Below are 21,965 nucleotides of genomic sequence, written 5' to 3'. Positions count from 1 at the left end.
CCAAAGCCAGAAAATTGTCTCTGATTTGTTTTTTGTACAGCAGATGATTCCCTCAAAGGGAACAGCTTCTTTAGGTAAGAAGTTTTAAATAAAGAACCCCTGTTTCATTCATGCTCATTAAACTATTTTCCCCCCACCAAGATCCCTGCAATAATAAATATAATTTAATGACTTTGGTTCCTTGAGCTGCAGGTGTTGGAATATTGTATTTATTAACATATTTTAAGCCCTTTAAAAAGACTGCATTAATTCCTATGATAATTTAGTACCCATAATACATTCTCTGTTCTGAATAGATGTTAATCACCACAGAATGACTGATTTGCCTGTGTACGAGCTAAGCCATGCTCTAACTAGTAGCTAGGAACTTTAAAATTCAATATTGTTACTGAAACTGTTGATTAAAATTTAGTTGCAATAATTGTTGAGGACTCAAACCAAGACCGAACAATTGGATTCTCTGCCACTGAAGATGAATGAGATATTTCTGAATGTTTGTGTTTCCCGTAACACTGTATTTGGGGGAAAAAAAAGTTCAGCTAATTCTGGTTATTCTGAACCGGCCTGGGCTGGTTAGTAAATAGCAGCAAGAAGGACATTACTTCTGAGAAGTATACCTAACCCCAAAGCCAGCCTGGAGGGAGGTAGCCGGTCTGTCCCCTTCTGTCTTGAAGATGGAAGGGGAGGGTCAGTAATTTTTATTTTTATTCTTTTTTTTTTTTTTTAGACACAGAGAGACCACTGTGTTTTTTTAGACACAGCAGACAGAGGGAGAGGGAGAAGCAGACTCCCAGCTGATCAGAGAGCCTGATGTGGGGCTTGATCCCAGGACTGTGGGATCAGGACCTGAGCCAAAGGCAGATGTTTAACCAACTGAGCCACCCAGGTGCCCCAGGAGTGTCAGTAATTGTATGCCAATTTCCACCCAGTGGAGGCAGGTCCGGGGCTGTGCCACAGTCCCAGTACCCTACCAACTTAAATTGAAATGACTGTGGAAACAGAAGAAAAAGCCAGATCATGAAATTTGGACTAACGAAATGAAATGATAAAATTGAGTACAGAGTAAAGAACAATTGCAAATGCCAGGTTCTGAGATAAGGACCCTCTCATGAATTATTTAATCACATTACTACCCTGTTGGAGAGGTACCATGATTAGCCCTCATTTCACCTAGAGCTCAGAGAACTTAAGTAACTTGCTCAGAGTCACCCAGCAGGTAAGTGGTAGGGCGTCCAAGTCTGCACTCCTACCTTTTGTTCAGATTGCCTCTATAGCTGATGACTCAGCCATCCAATCAATCATCCATGTAGGAAGGACGTTGAAATGCATAATGAAATATGTAATACAGTGCTATGTGTCAGAAAAACTCTTATTTAAAACAAAAACCTAACAACTTTTCCCTTCTGGCTTGGAGGTTGGTGATGGGAAATAGTATCATTTGCATCTGTAGGGAACTCGACCTCTATATGATTGTCTTCATTCAGCAGAGGGTGTCGGGATAGAGGGAACAGATTGGCTTCCATCCACCAGCGTGCTGACAAAGGCACTGGCTTTGGGGGCAGGGGCGGAGTAGTGTGCTGGTGCCGCGCTGCTCTGAAGACGTACAGTGGGACAAACACTTGAATTTCTGGCCAGTCGGGGAGAGATTCAGAGGGGAACTTTGCAGGGAGCTGGAGCCCCACGTGGACAGATCTTCATTCACTTGGCTTACTTGAACAGCAGAGACTGTGTAAGAAATAAGGAGGCCATTGGATATTTCAAGTTCTTTCTACCTCTGGCATAGGAAACTCTTCCTTTCCCTCAAACCTTCAATGAAGTCTGCTCGGTATTGAGGTTTTGGGGAGATGCTTTTGTTTGCTGGTTTGTGACTTGATGTTTGCACCTAAGAAGGGAAAGGGGCCAAGTCCCACAAGCACCTCAGTGTGAAGCAGAGACAAAGGAACAACACAGGCTTCGATGGGCTGTTAGACCTTCAGAACTTGGTGCTTCGGAGAAGCATCCAGAAGTAAAGGCATCTAAGGACAGAAGCCCAGAAAACACACAGAAGTCAAGGACCAGGAGTTTGAGCTGATATCTTGGTCACAATTTATTTTGGTCATCGTTAACATTATTCCCACAGAGTTGAGAACTATTAGCATCCGCTCTTCAGACTGACGCACGAGGACAGTGAGAGCTCAGTCACTTCAGCAAATGCTACAACGCCCAGCACTCTGACTCAAAGGCGGTCACACAGCCCTGGCCCATCCCAGGTCTCCCTGTTGCCAGCCTGGTACTTACCTAACTCCCAGAGAGCACTGACAGTGGGGGAGGCAGAGCCTGTGGGAAGCTGGTGGGGTCCTGACGGGTCTCTCCTGGGAGGCGCTGCCCAGAGTAGCAGCAGCCCTTCCCGGCCTGGGGCCAGGTGAGAGGTAAGGAGTAGCAGAACACTGAAGGTCTAGAAGATTACTCCCAGACTCCCTTCCACCACCCCAAGTAAACACCAAGTGGGGGCTGTGTTCTCAAATGACAAGCCCGTGGAACCCCCTAGGGCTTTCTATGAGAAGTGGAAACATCTCTGCTGTTACCATGGGGTAGACAGTTAAATTATTGGTGAGAAAATTAAAAAATTAAAAATAAGGAGAAAAGATCCCCACACCATGTACTACAGCGGCCAAGCAAAAAAGCACTCATTAGCCGCAACAGACTAATTGTGTGTGTCGGCGTTTCAACCTGCATTTCTGTTTCCATCTCCAGAAGCTTTGACTCCATGAGGAATCCAAACACACCCACCATCATATAAACACACACACAGACACACAGACACAAGTCCAGATGTAAACAAATGTAGGTCTTTAACACCTATTTCAAAAGCAGATTTTCAAGTGGGGGTACTTGGAAATTGCAAAATTTGGGGGACAATTTCTCTCCAAAGACAGTTTATGTTGTGTAAAGGCTCCTCTAAAATCTTTTCAGATTTAAAGCAAGTTAGCCAGAGGATGAAATCCCTTTACGGGGACCTGCTGTCCGTTCGTAAAGGTTGCAAGCTAGCAGCCCCCAGGCTCCATCTGGGACCTTCGCATTTAACTGTTTGGTCCACACAGTGGCAGCCAGCGCAAGGTTTTCTCTAAGTCAAATTAGACATGGAAATTGGAGCTCTCACATAAACCTGTGTGCTAGTGTTTTTGTGGTGTTTTGTTTGTTTGTTTTTTTGTTTTGTTTTGTTTTTTTTTGTGGCTGGTCCTTGCCGTCTGCCCATCCACGAACTGCCTGGCTGCCTTGGGCTTCCCACAGGATGGTGCAGACTGGCGGTGTGGAAAGCCATTCACTGTGAGGCCTGTGCTAATCACTCTAGTACAATCCTCTGCCTTCCTTGTGTACTAACATTACTGGACCTGGCACCCAAAGTCAACCATTTTCTGGGCCCAGAAGCCTCTGTCCACTGTCTTCCAGGGGACATTTCCAGGCTCCTCTCTTGACCAAGAGCCTCGATGAAACCTTTCCAGACCTGTTGTCTAAAGACTAGTGCCCTTTCCTCGGCCTGGACCTAGTACGACAGCCTCTCAAAGGCTCTCCTTCCTCAGTCCCTACAGCACCCATGACTACACTTTACACGTTTTTGTTAGCACATCTCCTCCATTAGACAGGTGCTCCTTCAAGATGGGAGTCATGTCTCATTGGTTTTTCCTTCCAGGGCCTGTCAGAGTCCCAGGCACAAAGAGGGGGCTCAAAAGAGGCCTCTTGAAGTTAATAGATCTGGCCATCAACCTCTACCCTCACTGAGCTACACACAGGTCGGGATGGTGGTTAGAGAGAGGTCACAGAGGCAGCAGGGAGGGTGGTGGACAGCTAGGTGTGCCTCTGAGTGGTAGGGACAGCACATGGTGTGAGTTTTGCTCAGACCTCTTCAGCTGGGGTTGGGGAGCACAAGCCAGGTGGGGTTGTGGGAGCTCAGGTGGGGAGCACAAGCCAGGGGTGCCAACCCAAGGCCGTTCAAGCCAAGCTGGATCCCACCGTGATGATCTCAGCTCCGGACCCAAAGGCCTAGAGTCTAGAGGAAATCCCAGGGAGCGGGTAACAAATAGGAGCCCCAACCAGGGGCTTCCCTGCTCTCCCTACCCCCTCCCCAAAGGAAATAGGACTCTCTAGAAGTCTCGAGCGCTCTTTTGTACTCCCATTCCAGAATGCAACCCACACGAGAGTTAAAAAATATTCAACTAAATAAAGTATTGGCTGCTACTTAGGATGGAGTTAAAACAATTTTTTTAAAGGTTAAAAAAGCTGCTTGCTCTTCAGGTCAGTAACTGTCATAACAATTTTTCTCCTGCCATATGCTCCTCTGAATTGCATTAATATGACATCTCTCTGAAGCATCTGGTCTCAGCCACTTCAAGGCACACAAGGAAGCTGCACATTCAGACTGAGTATATAACAACGTGGAGAGGTATCTGCGCTCTTGCCATGAGAAAACACAATACCACGTTGTGTATCCTACAGCATCCAGAGATGGCACAGGGGAGAGTTCAAATGAATGGAGGCAGAATTTGGGGAGCTTTTGTTTGCCTGTGTATTATGTGTGTGTGTGTGTGTGTGTGTGTGTGTGTGTATGGTACAAATGCATATGTGTGCACATCTACACATGTGTTTTATGAACTGACAATCCCCTGCATTGCTCAAACATTAGTCTTATTTTCTGTCAGAAAGAGCTAAACATTTTAAGCATCAGATGCAAATCAAGCCCCAGTAACCCCACAAAATATGGACGGAGAAGTGGGGCATATCTATATTTCAGCCCTTGGAAATACAAAAAGGGAAATTTTCTATCATAAGCCAAAGGCAAAGTAGCAGTATCAGCCACCAGCCACGTTTTCCAGACTAAGAAAAATCCTGGCCAGCCATGCAGATGGCCCCTGCTCATTGGTAATAGTCTTTGTCAAACTGATAGATTTACTTGAATTTTTCCTAAGGTCTCACCCCACTTTCTTGAATAGTTATTTAAAAACCCAAACGGGTTTAATAAAGTTGACCACCGAACACGTGGTTCTGACACCCATTCTTTTTTTGTCCTGAAGATCCTTGTGCTTATTTTGTTAGAAGCACAAGAAGCAGAAATGCAATTCCATTTGTGCTGATGCTAAATGTTAATAGATTTGCCTAAATGCCTGCTAATAGTCCCCCTAAAATTAGCTAGACTAGTAGTGCATGCCTAATGTGTTTTTGTTGTTTTACTTGCTTTTTTGCTTCTCCTGCTTTTATTGGGGGAGGGGGGAAGAACCCTAGAAAAAGTATGGGTCCTCAGCTATGAAACATTTCCAGTGTCATATGTGAACTCTACAGAAAGAACGTATATTCTGAAACTATCCCACATTTCTGACTTTCTGTCATGAAGGTGACAAATCCTAGTGCTCTAATGTTTCATTAAATTAAACATGAAATGTTTAATGTTTTGTTAAATTAAACATGAAGCCGTGACTTTGTACCCGAGAACCATAGCCTTCTATCAATTCCTCACATTCCTTCAGGTCACTTCTTAGGTTATAAAAACTGAGTTTTGTTTATTAGATGTATTGTATTTCTCTCTGCAGTTAAAACGTACTTCCTTCTAATGCACTTATAAATAAAAACCAACAAGCAATCAGTTTGCAGGGGGGAGGCACTTAAAGTATTTATCAACTGAGGCTTACAGAAAACCGCTTACAGACAACCCCTTAGCTAAACCTCTACTACAACTTTTTCAAGGATTTGCAAGCATGACTGAGAAGCTTCCAGAGAGCCGAGCGTTCCAGTTTCATTGGGTATCAAGCCCATTTCACAGATGTGCCTGCCATTGCCTGAAGAATGAAAGGATTGCTAGAGGGAGATCTTTCAGATGAAAACCATTTCAATCCCCTTTCCCTTACGCATGATGACAGAAACCCCAGGGAAAACAAGACAGAACCACTCTGATCAGGGATAGAAAGCATTTGCATAAGCAGAGAGGAGGGTGTGGGGCTCTCGTGTCTACAGAACACACACTTTGATGGAGGACTTTAAAATAGCAGGTAAACAAAGTCTGGACACTGTTGGGAAACGATGGAATAAGGCTGAGGGAAAAAAAAAAAGTGCTTCTTTTCCACCAGTTTAACCAGATCACTAAAAGTTTGAGAGTTCTTAGCAATACATTGAGAGGATCATAACACAGACAAAATTTCCAAGTACTATTTGATAAAACACTTTTAGATCATACTTTTTTTAAATGCAGAGAAAAGCCAGAACAACTACGTAGCAACTTAAAAGGAAAAAAAAAAATACACACATTCCATGATGTAAGTATCTGAATATTTTTACATTTTTCTCGTGATCTAAGCGGGTAAACAAGGTGTCCAAATGAGGTCTCCTTATTGCCAAGCCAGCAAGAGCGGACGAACTATCCCGTAAGTGACAAGCTGCCCAGACCCTCCCAGTCCAACCAAACTTGTCACCAGTGCTCTCTCTGGGTCCACGCATCAACTCCGACCACTGGCCAAAGCTACACACCAGCTCGGATTTGCTAACAGGTCCTTGCTCAGAACACCCGCTTGAGAACCCCTCTCCCCGTGTATCCCCACCCCGTAAGAAGATAATTGATACTTACCATTCTGAAGCTTCATGTCTGTGAGGCAAACTAAATAAATTAAACGGATCCTGCTTTAATCTTCTTTTCTAGACCCCAAATGCCTTAATCAAAAGGAAAAACAAAAACAACAAAAAAAACCACAAATGTTCCCTGAGGTCCTTCTCTAAACCACCAGAGTATAAGCAAGGAATAGCTGACTTTTTTCTTTTACTGAGTGCCCAGAACCTGTCCCTTACCATGAGCAACAGAGAATTATTTCTAACATCTTTCTACTCCCCACCCATCTTTTCATTCACTTATATGGTTGGTGCCCCAGACAGGGCTTGAGTTACACTTTAAATTAAAATCTGGAAGATGCTTCAGTTGGAAATATGGCTTGGCAGACCTCCTGTAAAAATCCCACGTAAAGACACATTTGTTTCCCTCCTGCAAATGAACTGTGGCGTTTGTGGTCCCCCTTGTTCTCCCCAGTGCATACTTTGCCTTTAAATGAGTTTAAGCTGCAGGACTTCATTTGGGGTTAGCTGTCCCGCAAAGCTCATTCGGCTCTTACCATTAAGGCAAGAGGCTCTAAAAGGCTAGCAAGATGCTTTTAACAATGTTTGAGGGGCCAGTCGTATCTTGTTAGCAACAGCTGCACACTTACCCGGCTCTCAGGGCCTGGACAGAGCTGTCCTAGTCCTTCTGGGATTAAGAAGGCAAAATGAAATTAACCAATCGTTAGCTGGAGCTGCCCGAGCTGCTCTAGATTCTCTTTCTCTAAAAACCAAGTGAGGCGCCTTCCTCCAAAGTGACTCCTCCATCCGCTTCTGCTGGCATACACAGCCCGCCAAGGCCCTGGCTGCAGTTTCAAAACTGCTACTCAATAAAAGATTTTAAAGGCTGTGCCGGGAGCCGGGAGCTTCAGATCCCAGTTTGGCTTTTTCTCCATCAGCATTCCTCAGCAAGCCTGCACAAAGCGAGGTACGCTACATTATTTATGTCAGCTCTAGGCTCTGGAAAACACACACTGGCATCCTGATTACTAAGAATCCTCATGGATACAATTAAACCATTCCCACATATATCCCCCCCCCCCACTTCCCAGATTCAACCCCTTTCAGAGGAAACAGGAGCACTTTGAGGCATGTCCTAACTCATCTATTAGGAGACAAGAGATTATTGAAATATGTCCACGATGGCAAATGAACCAGGGGGAAAGGACACTTTCCCTGGAGCAGACAGACGACACTCCAGGGAGGAAAGTTCAGAGAATAGTTCAGGGAATGCCCGGCAAGTGGCTACCCTGGGTCAGGAGCGCGGATATGGAAACAGCGTAGTTGAAGCACTACGAGAAAACCGTTTTGATGAATTCATGGAAGATTGATTTAGAATGGGCTGTTAAGGGAAGTAAGGCGCATTTGGCAACATGACTAACCTTCCAAGCTAGATGCAGAGCAATCACGCTCACCCAACAAAGGCTCCTTGGTGCCCCATCCAAGTCACAGCATTAGATGGGAAGACCACTGATTTCGCCAAGTAGAGCAATGACTCTGTCCCCAAGTCTCTGCTTCAGCAAAACGAACAATTCTCCAAGTCGCAGTCCACCACTTCCCTTCTTGTCAGTAGCTCCACAACACATTATGAGCCGGGCATGTTAGGCACAGGAAGAAAGAACAGTATGCCGGCACAGAAAAGGAAAGATGAGGACAGAAGCTTCCTCCTCTGTAGGAGTCGTGAGAAGGCTAGGCATTTCCCCTGGTGTCTAGCTAGAAAGTCCCTGCTTGGCAGGCAGAGGTGACTTCACTTTGCGAAAGCCCCAGGCACTGCTTAATGAAACAACCTTTGGCAGGACCTCACAGTTAAGTCAGTTTATCTAGGCAAGAAGTCAGCTTGGGCAAAGTCAGTTGTCCCATCCAGGAACACAAGGAGAAAAGAGCAACCTGCTTCTCTCCAAAGGCTTCCCTTGAATGTGCATTGCTGTGTTTGCCAAGTTTTTATTTTTTTAAGTGACTGTCATATCTAATGACTTAGTCCATTTCCATTCAGACCCTTGGATGGAAAATTGGTGTCTGAGATGGAAACTATGGTAGAGAATACAGTGTAGGTCAGTAGAATAGAGATCAAAGGGGTTGCAAACCCACTCTTTTTTTTTTTTTTAAGATTTTTATTTATTTACTTGACAGAGATCACAAGTAGGCAGAGCAGCAGGCAGAGAGAGAAGGAGAAGCAGACTCCCTGCTGAGCAGAGAGCCCAATGTGGGGCTCGATCCCAGGATCCTGGGATCATGACCTGAGCTGAAGGCAGAGGCTTTCACCCACTGAGCCACCCAGGTGCCCCAAACCCACTCCTTGATACATACCATCACAAAGCAATGGGGAATTTCCTGTGGTGTGTGAAGAAGCAGAACATCCCTTGATAATAAACAGATGAGAGGTAGCATGATAACACACACACACACACAGAGTCACATGCCACACAATCATACAACCCAGGTGCCCAAAGATCTGATGCATGGAAAAGCAAATACAAGTTGCCCTGTCAGATGATTTCAAAGTTGTAGTATTGGCTTCTCATACCCAAAACGCTGGGTCGTCCAGTCCACTGACCCTTCAGGAGGCCTTGGCCACAGGAGGGCACAACTATGCTCTCAACTTGAGGTGGTTCCTCTTATTCTTGCCACTAAGGAGTCTAATACACACTGTAATTTTTTTCCTGGAAAGGACTCAGAAGCAACTAACTAGAGTAACAATGGAGATGGATTCCTTGGGGGGAAGGTTATTCCAGAATATCATTTATTCCTCCAATAACTAAGCCATAATCAACTTAGAGGCTGACTAAAAACTAGAAGTCTTAGTGAGGGGCCCCTGGGGACCCTCTTTTTACCCTGCAGAACTACAAGATGGGAAAGGCCTTAGGTTCTGTCCCTCATCTCCTCACCTGTGACCTTGGACAAGCTGTTCATGCTCTCTGAGCCTCAATTTTCTTATCTGTAAACTATACGTAATGAAACTCACTTCTAGAATTTTGAGGACTCAGTCAGAAATAAAAGGTATTTAACTCAGTGCCTGACATCCTCTGAGCTCATAATAAACCTTGGTTATTATGCATTTTCAAAAGATTATCAATCAAAAGGCACAAAACTTACATTGGTTGGTTCACAGATGCCTGAGCCCCATCTCTAAGTGCTCCCCGAGCACGCAGATCATTACTAACAATCTGTGTACAAAATGCTGCAGTTATTGTTATCATTTACCTTCGATAAACTTGTTTACAGTAGTTGCCTCATGACAGAGGTCAATAAAAACTCAAGTATAAAAACAGAGTGTTAAGGGGGAATATGTTTTTTTAAAGGGAGTTCCAACATTTTAATAAAAAGCAACTGAACACAATAAGGGGTGCCTGAGTGGCTCAGTGGGTTAAAGCCTCTGCCTTTGGCTCAGGTCATGATTCCAGGGTCCTGGGATCAAGCCCATATCGGGCTCTCTGCTCAGCAGGGAGCCTGCTTCCCTTCCTCTCTCTCTGCCTGCCTCTCTGCCTACTTGTGATCTCTGTCAAATAAATAAATAAAATCTTAAAAAAAAAAAAAAGAAAGCAACTGAACACCTTTCTGCTGATTAAATCGTAAACTAAACCTATTTCAGAATTTTGATAGCCAGAAGGAGCTGGCTGCGCTTGAGATGGGGTGGGGTGGGATGCGGGGGAAGAGGCTTGAAGTCCCATCCTCCAGAATCCCCCATCTACTTAACTACACCCCTCCCCCTTCCCCAAGCTATAAGCAACAGAGGTTGAGAGCCACAATCTAACAGAAAACTGGCATCTTAATGAAAAAGGACAAGGGGGACTAGAGAGATGAAGGGACTCACTCCATTTTATGTCATCCAGCACAGCTTTGCTGGAATGCAGAGGTCTGACTACCTTTCAAATGCTCCTTCATCACCACACAAGGCTAAACATAAAACCAGTGGAACTCACAGCTAGTTTCTTTGACACCTTCCAATCCAGGCTCTTTGCTTTAATAAAGTGCTTATGGGACCAATACCTCATGATGAGCTTAGTGGTTTTTTTTTTTCCTTTGGTTTTTTTGTTTTTCCAGAAAGGGATTATTTTAAATTTTGATTTTAAGTTTTTCAATAAATGAGGTTCTACAGTTTTTGCTAAGCCATTTTACCATCTATGGGTTTTGCTAGAAGTTTCTAAATCTTTCAAATGAGAAAACTGTATTGCAAACTTCATAATTTATAAAGGCTGCATATGTTATTAATATCTTTGAAAAATACAGAGTTTTGCCCACAAATCTCTTCTCTAATGATATAGTTAGCAAATAACTACGTCTTAGTTCTATATAAACAATCACAACACTGTCTTGAACATGCAGTTATTTTTAAGTACGAATCACTTCTTCTTGCTTACGTAAACAAGGCCTCCCCAAATGATAAGTCTTCAAAATAAATAGGGTCTACCACTTTTCACAGCTGAGGAATACCCACACACATTGTGACAACATCTGATGGACAGTTGGACCACATGGACATCAAGGCCCTTTTTAAGAGTTTCAAGCAACGCCACCTTTTTCTTTCTTTCTTTTTTTGTCAAACCACTTGAACAAAAAGGCGGTATGCATCATTTGCTGAAGCTCTTTCTCCAGTTGAAACATGAATTATGAGTCCTTCTGAAACACATCAGCCAAATCAAGTTGTAACATGGCCTGGTTTTATTCACTGCACAGATCACCACAGCTAATCGCTTTCTGATGCAAGTCATGCTTTTGCTTCATTAAGTTAACATTTCCCTTATTTTCACCCCTCCATGTTATGTACCAAATTAGCCAGCATTGAGTGGAAAATTTCCTCTCCTACCAGGTATACTTCATCTGAGGGGAATTCTGACTTTATTGGGCCCTTTGTACTTTTATAACAGGGGAGGTTAGAATGCTAGTCTTAGGACACAGGCTTTTCTCTGTTTCTGTAAATAATATGAAAGCACTCTTGGTGGTCTTTAAATTCTGTTTTTGTTTCTTTTCCCCTCTGGGGAAGCTCAAACCCAATACCTAATGATGAATATCCCTAAATACATACTGTTCTGCCTACCTAAGAGGCCTACCTACGTGAGTCTTGTTGGCAGAATTGAGAAACTATCATGGCGTCCAGAACAATACAAGGAATTGCCTGGGGCACTGACTTCCTGTTTCCATAGAACAGACCAAATGATTGGTGGTGTAAGAAGTTAAAGTGGCAGAGAAGATTCAGAAACTGTATGATCCCCATCTGAGTAACTTTCTTTTTTTTTTTAAGATTTTTTTTTTAATTTATTCATTTGACAGAGAGAGAAATCACAAGTAGGCAGAGAGGCAGACAGACGGGGGAAGCAGGCTCCCCGCTGAGCACAGAGCCCGATGCGGGGCTCGATCCCAGGACCCTGAGATCATGACCCGAGCCGAAGGCAGCGACTTAATCCTGAGTAACTTTCTTAAATGAAGCAAAAGGGAAGCAGTAATCGTATGCTTTGAGGTTACAGTTAAGCTCTTTAGGGAGAGGACTCATAATGTTTTGCTGTGTACAGAGGCTGAATGAGAAAGTTGATTGATCCCACAACATTCCAAGTCTATGCATGAAGGCAAAAGGCTTCCGGTATAGAGCCCAGAGAGGGAGAACTGGGATGGGATAAAATGTGGGCCCTTTTCCCTGAGTAATGCCCTCTTCCCTGCTCTGGAAGGAGAACCCCTATATAACCTTTCCTGGGATCATTTACGATGGTGTGTGACTCTGTTGTCTTTTTCCAGATGGAGCCACCTGTGAAGGCAAGGTTTCCCTAGTGTTTTAGCAACCACTGTCCAACCCAACTCTCTCTTCCAAATACTGCGTGTTCAAAAGCAAAACTAAAATAAATTGCTTTTACCCTAGTGTAGATTCAAAGTGTTTTAATAGGACTGACACGGTCATTTAGTCCAAAACCCTTACAATATAGGTTAGAAAAAAGATGGAGGAGAATACGTATTTTCCTCATGTCATTAGGACTATACAATAGACACTGTGTTGTTAGGACTATGGATCTGGAAAGACAACCCTGGCACATATATTCCTTTTTTCTAATATGGATTTATTATTTTCTCTTCATTCTCTTTCTCCTATACCACCCACCCCCGCAACTCTCCCACCCTTTGCCATACCCAAAAAAAGATCATGGTCAATGTTTTCTTATTATGTGATTTCCTGTTGCCAGGGATAAAGTTTAAATCTGGACACTATTCTAAAGAAGACTTTGTAGGATTTTCAAATGCTCATTGTGAACAGCACCAACAGCTCCACGAACAGTCATTCCCTCAAAGTGTTCACAGCTGGACAGTGGCCTCTTATTTGGACTTGTGAATGCAATCCAACCTCTTCATCAGACAAACTGGATTTGGATCTCCTTGCTGTTGTATGTCACTAACTTTAGCTCTCCCGTAAATACACCAGGGAGAATAATGGTACCTGATTCCCCTAGTTCTTCGGAAGGTTAATGTGCCGTGGCTGGCTGATACTGATACTCAGTGGCTAGGCACTACTGTCGTCATTTTTCTATCATGGGCTCAGACACATCCTGAGAGAGTTACGAATTCTCTCCTTGCACCTGTGAACCCAGGGCAGAGCCTACCCATTTGGAGGACTCCCTCTCTGAATAGCCTGTCTCCTGAGTGACCTGTAATATCCTGTCTTACATCATTTCATCATGAGGAGGGTTGATATGACACATCCGATGGAGGCACCATGCGCATGCAATTTTCTGCTTAAAACCACAAGGAAAACAGGACTTCTGATAAAGGGAATTGTGATTCAAATCCTGGTGAGCCACAGGGAATCAGTTATAGTCTGTCTCAGCCTGGTGATGTAGGCTCATGGATTCATGCTCATCACCACTGGCCAGGGAAGGGCAGCACTGGCCCTGACTCTCCCATTAATTAGATAGGTGGGGAGTTTCCCTAGATCAGCATTTCCCAAGTGGGAGTCATTTTCCTATTGCCTTCCAGACTTGCGCTCCATGCAGTCCTTCCCTGAAACTACGGCAGCCACCATTCTATCTGACCTTCAGCTCTCCATTCATTTAGTAAGTCCGTTTGAAGAAAAATACTGTTTCCAACCTTACCTCATCCTAGCTAATAATATCTGTGAAATTGCAGCTTAGTAGTGCTAGCTATCTATAACCACAACTCTGTGTGTGTGCATATCCATACGCACACACGCACAATTTCTAATATGTAATACAATTAACAGATCAATATCACATTTTCAAAGAGGTGCCCCTTCAGGATGTCTTGCATATTTGTACCACCCTTACTGGTCCCCACATGACACTCAAACATGTGTTTGGAAATAACATCTGAGATGAAATGTTATTCTTTTCCTTTTGAACCAGCCGAGCGTCTACTTTGTGCCCTTTTCGCTTCAGAATGCAGTGCCTCAGAGTGAAATGTCACCAGGAAAAGAAATGCTCTAAAAATGAAGTTTGATTATGTCCTATAGCACAGATAGAAAACTCAGAGAAGAGCCCACATGCTACTTTTCATCCTGGGAACTGATGCTTGAATGTGTTAAAATGCTATTTGTTTTCCGACAGGCTACTTGGGCTTGGCATCATGTAAATCCAAAGTGTTTGTGGAGGTTCCCTTGGGGAAAAAGGGAAAATCATCTGTATAGATCAAATGTGTATTAGCTGCATTAGCAATTGGTCCCTGGAGACCTGATAAAGAACTTTTTAGACAGATTTCACTGCAGAGTTTTTTAAGAGCTTTCACTGAACTAGCCTTGGGTATCGTGGGTTTGGGGCTTCCTTCCCATCCTCAGTGTCAGGAGAGAAAGATGGAGAATAAGAAGCGGAGCTGAGAAGCGCTTCCTTCATTGTGGGTGAACCTCACTACCACAGCCGCGCTCCCTTCCCCCATCAATATTTCATGGTCTCAGCGTCCTAAGAAAATGTATCTGTAGCCTTCTTGCATTGTAATGTGTAGCATGGTGGAAATATTATTACAGCACAGGTTCAAGAATTTAAAAATTCATCACCTTCTCAATTTAGAAAGCTGATACATGGTTAGAACTTAGGAAGGCTCTACAGGCCTGAAATGACCAAGGGGGCCAGAGCCCTGCTCCTGAGAAATCTATGGCGGCGGGGGGGGGGGGGGCTGGCAGACAGAGGAGGGGGTGGCTTCCATTGTCACTGCTCAGGCTGCAGCCTCAGCCAGAGAGGTAGAGGCTGACGACCCACTGAAGGTTCCTCTTGTACCATGGCATTGTTTGGAAGAGTAGAGAGGGAAAATGCTACCCCAGTTGTAAGCTCAGCAGCAAAATGCAAGTTGGGAACAGGTGGGTGTTCTCCCTGCTCTTTGACTACCCTTTCCACCGCAGCACAGTGCTTCCCAGGGCTTTGCTCAGTTGCGCATGTGTGTTTGCACGGTCTGTTACCGTACAACTGGTCACCTCTCTAGTAAAGCACTTCTCAGAAACCTGGACAATTACATAATAGTCCTCTATCCTCTGAAGGCCTTCCAAGTCATTCAGCTAGGTTGGTTGGACTCCTTTCCTTCCACGACAGGACATATCTCAGAGACATTTTCTTACAACTTCAGCCTCATTCCCACCAGCTGGGATGCACCCTGCATTCTCCAGGATACAGTGTCCAGCCCCTGCTCATGAAAAAATGGGGGCCACTAGACATAGCAAGGGTGCCAAGGAAACTCGCCTGCTTTCCAGGACAGGAAGCAAACTTCGTAATTCCCGCACCTGGTTTATAGAAACACAAAGGAGAGTTTAACCTGCAGCAAAAAGGTTAGGGAAGAAATGAGTGTCACTTTCTAAACTGACACATATTAGCTCATCATCTCATCCGCGATGGCCTACATTTCTTGCAGTGGTAAGTCTTGGGGACATCATCAGCAGTCTGTGCGCCCACCTAGACACCTCACTGTGCTCACACATTACGGCTGCCTCTCTGTCTCCACCCCCCCCACCTCCCCCCACCTTTGTCCTTTGCCCTGTTAGTCAGTCATAGACATCTCTCAGCATGATGGTTTTCCATGACCTATAAGTATGAGACACAGATGGCCTCACACACAGCCCAGTGGAAAGGCAGGTGGGAGTTAATGTGATTTCCAGCCAACTGTCCAAGGGGTGTCATTCCCACAGATAGTCAGTCAGTGGTATACACTCAGGTTGCTGCTTGAAGAAGGCGGTGCTTTCTAAGAATCAGATTTGATACAGAAGTATTATGTTTCCATGGGCAGGATTCACCAATAAATAAAGATCTTGATTCCTTTCATTTTTAATCAACAAATGGAATGTCCGGGTGTCTGATCCCTGAGAGCTCCACACAAGTGCCTCAGGCAGGGGAAGAGGTGTCAAGGGATAGTCCCAGAGCCAACCTACACTGCTCTTACTTCAATAGGGAAAGGAGCGATTCCAGATCTTAGGGTGATTTTCTAATATAGAAATCTGAACATCACCCCTACTTAAACAAATTCTCTACTGGTTCCATCACTTATAGGACAAAGCCTTCATTCTGTTCTAATGTCTTCAGCTCTTTCCCCACCACTGGCCTCTCATTGTATGTTGCAGGAGGAATACCCTATTTCTTGGATGATATCTTATGGTGCATACTTCAGGCCTTTTCTCTATTTAGCAAGGGTTTTCTTTCATTCCTGTATTTCTCCAGAATAGCATATAATTCCTATACTTCCTTCAAAACCGATTCAGACACCATCTTTCAGGGGATTTTCATGTCCTTTGTGCTCCAGGCCTCATAGTCTAACCTTTATTTAACGAGTTGTCCCCTGTAAAGCACTTAGAACCGTGAATGGCACATAGTAGGCTTAAGAAGTTTTAAGTTTTTTAATTTTAAGAAGTTATTAGTATTGCCCTATCATTATATTTACTGTCATGTAGTCCTAGTATTTGCTCACCTGTTCCCCCCGGCTGTGATGCTCCTGCCAATGACTTTGTTGAACCATTAGTGTCAAGCTAATGTCTGGCACATAGCAGGTCTCAGGTAGGATGTGCTGAGCTAAAATGGATTAAAGTAGTTTGGGAATCCGATGAGGTGCTTGGTTCCTTATTGCAGTGAGCCTTTATGCAAAAATTTGTGGTCAGGCTCTTCCCAATTTTGTTTGCAGGAGAATAGGTCTTATGCTTTCCTTTAATTCTGTTTGGGCACTACTACAGTCCAGTTGTATTACCTACTGGGCCAGTACCCAGAAGCCACATGTCTTTAAAGCAAAAGCAGCAGATGCCAGTCAAGAGCTTGCTCTCCCCCTTCTATTCCTCTAATCAAGCTATGTGTTACCCTACCTTTCTTTAATTTGATTTGAGAAAAGCCTTATAGCACAGTAGAAGCTATTTCTTCAAGGAGCCGCTCACTTAAATGGCAATTTTTTGTTGTCCATCACAGCAAGTGAGGCCCCTGACTGCAGCCAATTGTTGCACTTGGATCCAAGCATGAAATTGGAAGATTTTTATTTTTTAAATTTTTTTATAGGTACAAGTCAGCCCTTCCTGATTTAATTAGAGTTTTGTTTTGATTTATTTTGTCTATCTTCCTGACCTTCCACTTGATTACGTAGTGAAGTCTTCGTGAAGAGCAATAATCCTGTAAGCTTGACTTCAAACCTCACAACTATGAAAATGACAAAGCTGTCAAAATCTCAGCCTTACAACTTTGGACGGGGTCAGCTCGGAAATGTAATGGTTGGGAAACTCAAGGACCAGGGTCCGTTAAGAGAAGAAAGAAAAAAAAATAAGAGTCAAATAAAAGGTCCCAAACAATGACAATGGGAAGCTTTAAATTTCAGATTCTGCAGGAAAATTTTGCCTTTCTGTGCGTGCCATTAACATAGCGATTTAGTAATTTCGGTGGGAGATGCCATCTCCTTGGAGTCAGAGAAAATGAGAAAGTCTTTTTTTCTCCCACAGTATGCAAACAGAAGCTTAGAAACATGTTTGCATTTGGATTTGATGATCTAAACCAACAAAGTTCAACCTTTTCACTAGGAGCTGTGAGCTGTTTGACAAGACCTACTTTTTATCAGGAAGGTTCAAAGTCTACACACTGCAGAGGCTTCCTTAATAAGAGGGGCTAATAAGATTATTTCCTTAAAGATCTAACTTTGGCACCCATCCTCCTACCACACAGTAGAGTCATTCTCTAAACTGCTTACCTTCGAAAGAAAAGCTCTGGTGGCTGGAGCTGGGCCCCATCATGGCGTACCAAGTTGCTATTAGTAGGATTCTCATTTGGAATCGAAGTGGCTATTATTTTTGTTTTGTGCTCTTTTTTCTGTGATTTTTTTCCCCCACAATATTTTTCCATCATCAAAAAATTAACTTCCCAAACTAAATACAAAGATTTCATTTCAACAGGTTGAGTCAGAATCACTGATTATTCACCTGTCCCCAAATCACTCCAAACACCTTGTCTTTCCTCGGGGACATACTTAGTCAGCTACATAAGAAAAGAAATGTATAAACGTAGGCGCATTCCTGGGCAAGTAGGCTTTAATGTAAGGATTGAGAAATGGACATATCTGTATTAAATATGTATATATATTTAATTATATATTACATTTATCTTATATATATATAAATATATATAATATATATAATTACATATATGTATATCTATCTATATATATATGTATATCTATATATATGTAAAAGCAAAGGGCTCTTTTCAAAAAAAATTTTCCAAGCTTGTATTTTGACCCATTTGGGATCACAACATAAGATCTTCTGTTGAATGGGGAGGTTTGAGAAAGAAAGATCATGTGATCATCAAATTGAATTCCCTCTAACTTCCTGCCTCCTGCCTTCCTGTATCATGGTTTATGTGATCTGCTGAAATAATGAGCCATCTTCACTCTCCCATCCACGCATGAGATGATGTACAGCCATTTAAAACTGGCCGTGTTTAAAGAAATGTGATTTAAAAATGGGGACCATTTGAACAGGGCACTGTATTTCTCAAAGGTGAAACAGTGATCAGTGTATGACATTAAATGATCTAAAAGAGCCATAAAAAAGAATTTTCTCCTCGTCAAACTGGAAATCAACTCTCTTCTCAGGAGAGGGAAGATTGAAGCCATCTGTGGGTTTTAGTCCTTCTTGGCCTTGACGACTGAATCCGGAGTGTGTATAGCTCTGTGTCTCAACGCCTGAGCTCCGGGAGGATACCGCATCTCACCAACTCCAGGATGTACATTTCCTTGTTCATTTTAACATTTATGAAATAGGAATTCCTCTCAGAACTGACGGCATGTTAGAGTGTCATTGGCAAAGTTTTTTCCTTTCTTATTCTTACATAAAGTAGCAGTGAGTTATTTTGCAAGTGAATGCATTTTAGGATTGATGAAATATTGTCATAGATACTTAATACGTCTTGCTTAGAGAAGTCACTGAAAGGAGCACCCCCTGTTGGGACTCAATACCTAAGGGAACAAATATATTTAACAACAAAGAAAACCTCAAATCTTTGCATCACTGACTGAGATAGAATTAAAAACAAAACAAAACAGAACAAAAAAACCTTACATAGACATGTTAAAAACCAAACCAAACAACAACACAAAGTTACAGCATCTAAAAAGCAGGAGGAAAAAAAAAAAAAAAAAGACTAGGGGACTCTCTCTGACCAAAAATGTGACAGTGGAAAGAAAAGAAGTGACATTTGCTATGCCAAACACTTCCTCTATTTCTTTCAGATGTTCCCTGGAGCAGAGGTTCCTCACAGATGGGGAAACCGAACCATACAGAGGCTAAGACACCTGCTTGAGAACCAACACTTAGTGAACGTAAAGCCAGACTTGAACCCAGACCCGGCCAACCCGGGTTTTGCCTTACAAGCTGCTGACTCTCAGAAGCAGTTCTTCTGACTGGTGATTGGGCCATACCGGAAGCTAGTGTTCAGAAGTAGAGTTTGTGTTGTTTTAACACTCTGGGACAGTAGTTTCCAAAGTGCTGCTCATGGAAATCCTCAGGGATCCTTACAAAAACAGAGATCACTAGATCCCTTTTCCAGCCATTCTGATTTCCCTAGTGTCAGGTGTGACCTGGGCATTAGAATTTTTAAAAGTTCCTCAGAAGAGTCCAACATATGACAAGCTTGGGAACCACAGCACTAGGGCGTTTTCATATTGCTCCAGGGAAATGAGACAGACAACTCATTCCCGGTGGGAGACTGCACGAGCAATTACTACAGAGCCTCCTCAGCGACACGTTACTAGTCAGCCTCTTTCTTAAGTCCCACGTGTCATATTTTAAGAGGCTCTGTCTCTTTAAAAAACGTTTACTAAGTCACCTTCAGTTCATTTTCCCATGGACTTGCTAATGACTTCCACTTAAATCAAAATAAAAGGAACTGGGTGTTTTATTTACTGTGTGGAGTCCTTTTATAACCGAATCATCCTTTTATTTACTTTTGAAAAGAGCTTGATCAATGTCCAACATTCTTGGAGGACCAACACTCCTCCTCCCTCCTTTACATAGCCTGCTGAATAGTCCTGTCCCCAGGCCAAGCCAGGCGGCATATTTCCTCTCCATGCCAGAATGATTGGTTTAAGGATGGACCCAGGACCACACTGGAGGCCAGGGCTGTTTTTGGAAAAGTTGGGGAATTGTGTGGTACAAAAAGAAGTCCATCCGGCCTTTGCTCTGGCTCCAGAGGGGTAATCTCTAAGTCCTGGGAATGCTCTGCCTTATTAACATCTCTGTTTACCTGGCAGCATTGAGCTATAAAGGATAGTCTAAAAACGCGATTTACGGTGGGAACTCTGAACTATGTGGATCAGGTTGACCTCTGGAGAGACTAGAAACTAAAGATGGTCAACTGTGTCTCTGTGACTGAGTCCCTGTTAAAACTCTGGACACCAGGGCTTGGGAGAGGTTTTCCTGGCTGGCACGCTGTGCGTATTGTCTCACGCTGTATGCATTGTCACACACTGTTGCTAGGAAAAGTCAGTTCTGTCCATGACTGTATTGAAGGAGCACAACTAGACACTCTGCTACTTGAATTTTTGTAGACTCTGTTCCATGAGTCTCTTCCCATAACTCTAGTCTGTATCCTTCCACTGTAATAAACCATAACTATCAGTTTAGTAGCTTTCAGTGAGTTCTGTGAGTCCTTTTGGCAAATTATCAAAACTGACGGTGATCTTGGGGTCCCTTGAACTTGGCAATGGGTGTCAGAAGTGCGGGCGGTCTCATGGACTTCTCTGATTCTGCAGGAAATTGATCTTCAGACCATATAAGCTGGAGTTGATGGGGTCGATCTTGATCACTACAGAAAAATCCCACAGGGAAACGAAAGGTCCTGGGATATGGTGTGAGCCTCAGAAATCCAACTATCCCAGAACTACCCCTGGACTTAGTTTCAGTTCTATGAACAAAATACTTCTTTTTGTCTCAAGTTCAGTCTTAGTGGAGAGGCTCACGTGTGTCATTTACTACTCAACTCCATTGGATTCTCATAAAGGATCCACTGAAGAGTGTGGTACATGAAGAGCTTAGTATAACGCCTGCAACGTAGCTCTTTGAAAAATGCTAGCCCGTTCATAATGATCATTACTGTCATTTTTAGTTTTGCTATTTTCCTATCGAAAAACAATTCTAGGAGCTCAAGGAGACTGAAGTTAGGCAACGATGTGCTGGCTGTGAGTGGGTCCTACCTGTCTCGCCAGCCCTCTCACAGCCTGAGCAGGCCTCCTCCCGCTCACTCAATTGCCTGCACCTGCCCTTCTTAACGCCAGAGTTTCAGATACATTTGGGAGCACACTTAGGACTGTCTGTGATAAAATATGCATATTTCCTGAAACCCAAAGTATTCTCACTGAATGTAATAAGTGGAAAGTTATTTTACAGGAAATGAAAATCTAAGATTAATACTCTCTGATGCCATCTAGTCCCCTCAGGACAATTATTCTTTGTACTACAGCAAAATAAACTTGCAAAATGTGGGAATTGGTTTTCTCCTCAGGTTTCTAGGAGAAGTGAACCCGTGAAAGTACTCAGGTCGGTTCCTGGATGCTGCCCCCAACACCTCACCTCACTACAGAGGCATCAGGCTTCTCAGAACACAAGGACTTCAAGAGGCTTCATGGCCATCTCCCTAGAGCTGAGCAAAGGCATAGGAGAAGACAGAGATTCAAAGCTAATCAATCAATAAATTGTGATTGATTGCTCTTCACTAGCATTGTGGGAGATAAGTTGCATCATCACTGACCTCAGGAAACTTACAGCACTCATCCATTCCCTCCTTTGGGAGGGAAAGCTACTGAACTTTATTCCAAGCACCCAGCCAGATATTAGGAAATAAAATGCCCTTACAAAGCTACAGTTTTAAAGACCAGCAAACCCCAAATATGGTCCATTCCAAGAATACCAGGAAAGCCTTATAAAA

General features: G+C 43.4%; 1 protein-coding gene across 9 annotated transcripts in view; it reads right to left on the bottom strand.

Moving 5' to 3' along the window:
- TENM2 (teneurin transmembrane protein 2) overlaps positions 1-21,965 on the bottom strand; it is a 1,307,492-nt gene that overhangs the window by 418,341 nt on the left and 867,186 nt on the right. Inside the window, exon 1 of one of the 9 annotated variants that reach the window (XM_047731066.1) lies at positions 7,989-8,111. The exons of 7 other annotated variants lie outside the window; for them this stretch is intronic. The gene's annotated coding sequence lies outside the window, so the exon portion shown is untranslated. Of the gene's footprint in view, positions 1-7,217; positions 7,303-7,988; positions 8,112-21,965 lie in introns of those variants that run through there. One more of the 9 variants, XM_047731067.1, reaches the window with a different exon arrangement.

The sequence above is a fragment of the Lutra lutra genome, chromosome 5, assembly GCF_902655055.1.
Source record: "Lutra lutra chromosome 5, mLutLut1.2, whole genome shotgun sequence".
NCBI lineage: Eukaryota > Metazoa > Chordata > Mammalia > Carnivora > Mustelidae > Lutra > Lutra lutra.
Note: the sequence above shows the minus strand (reverse complement) of the source record. Positions and strands in the feature narration are given on the sequence as shown.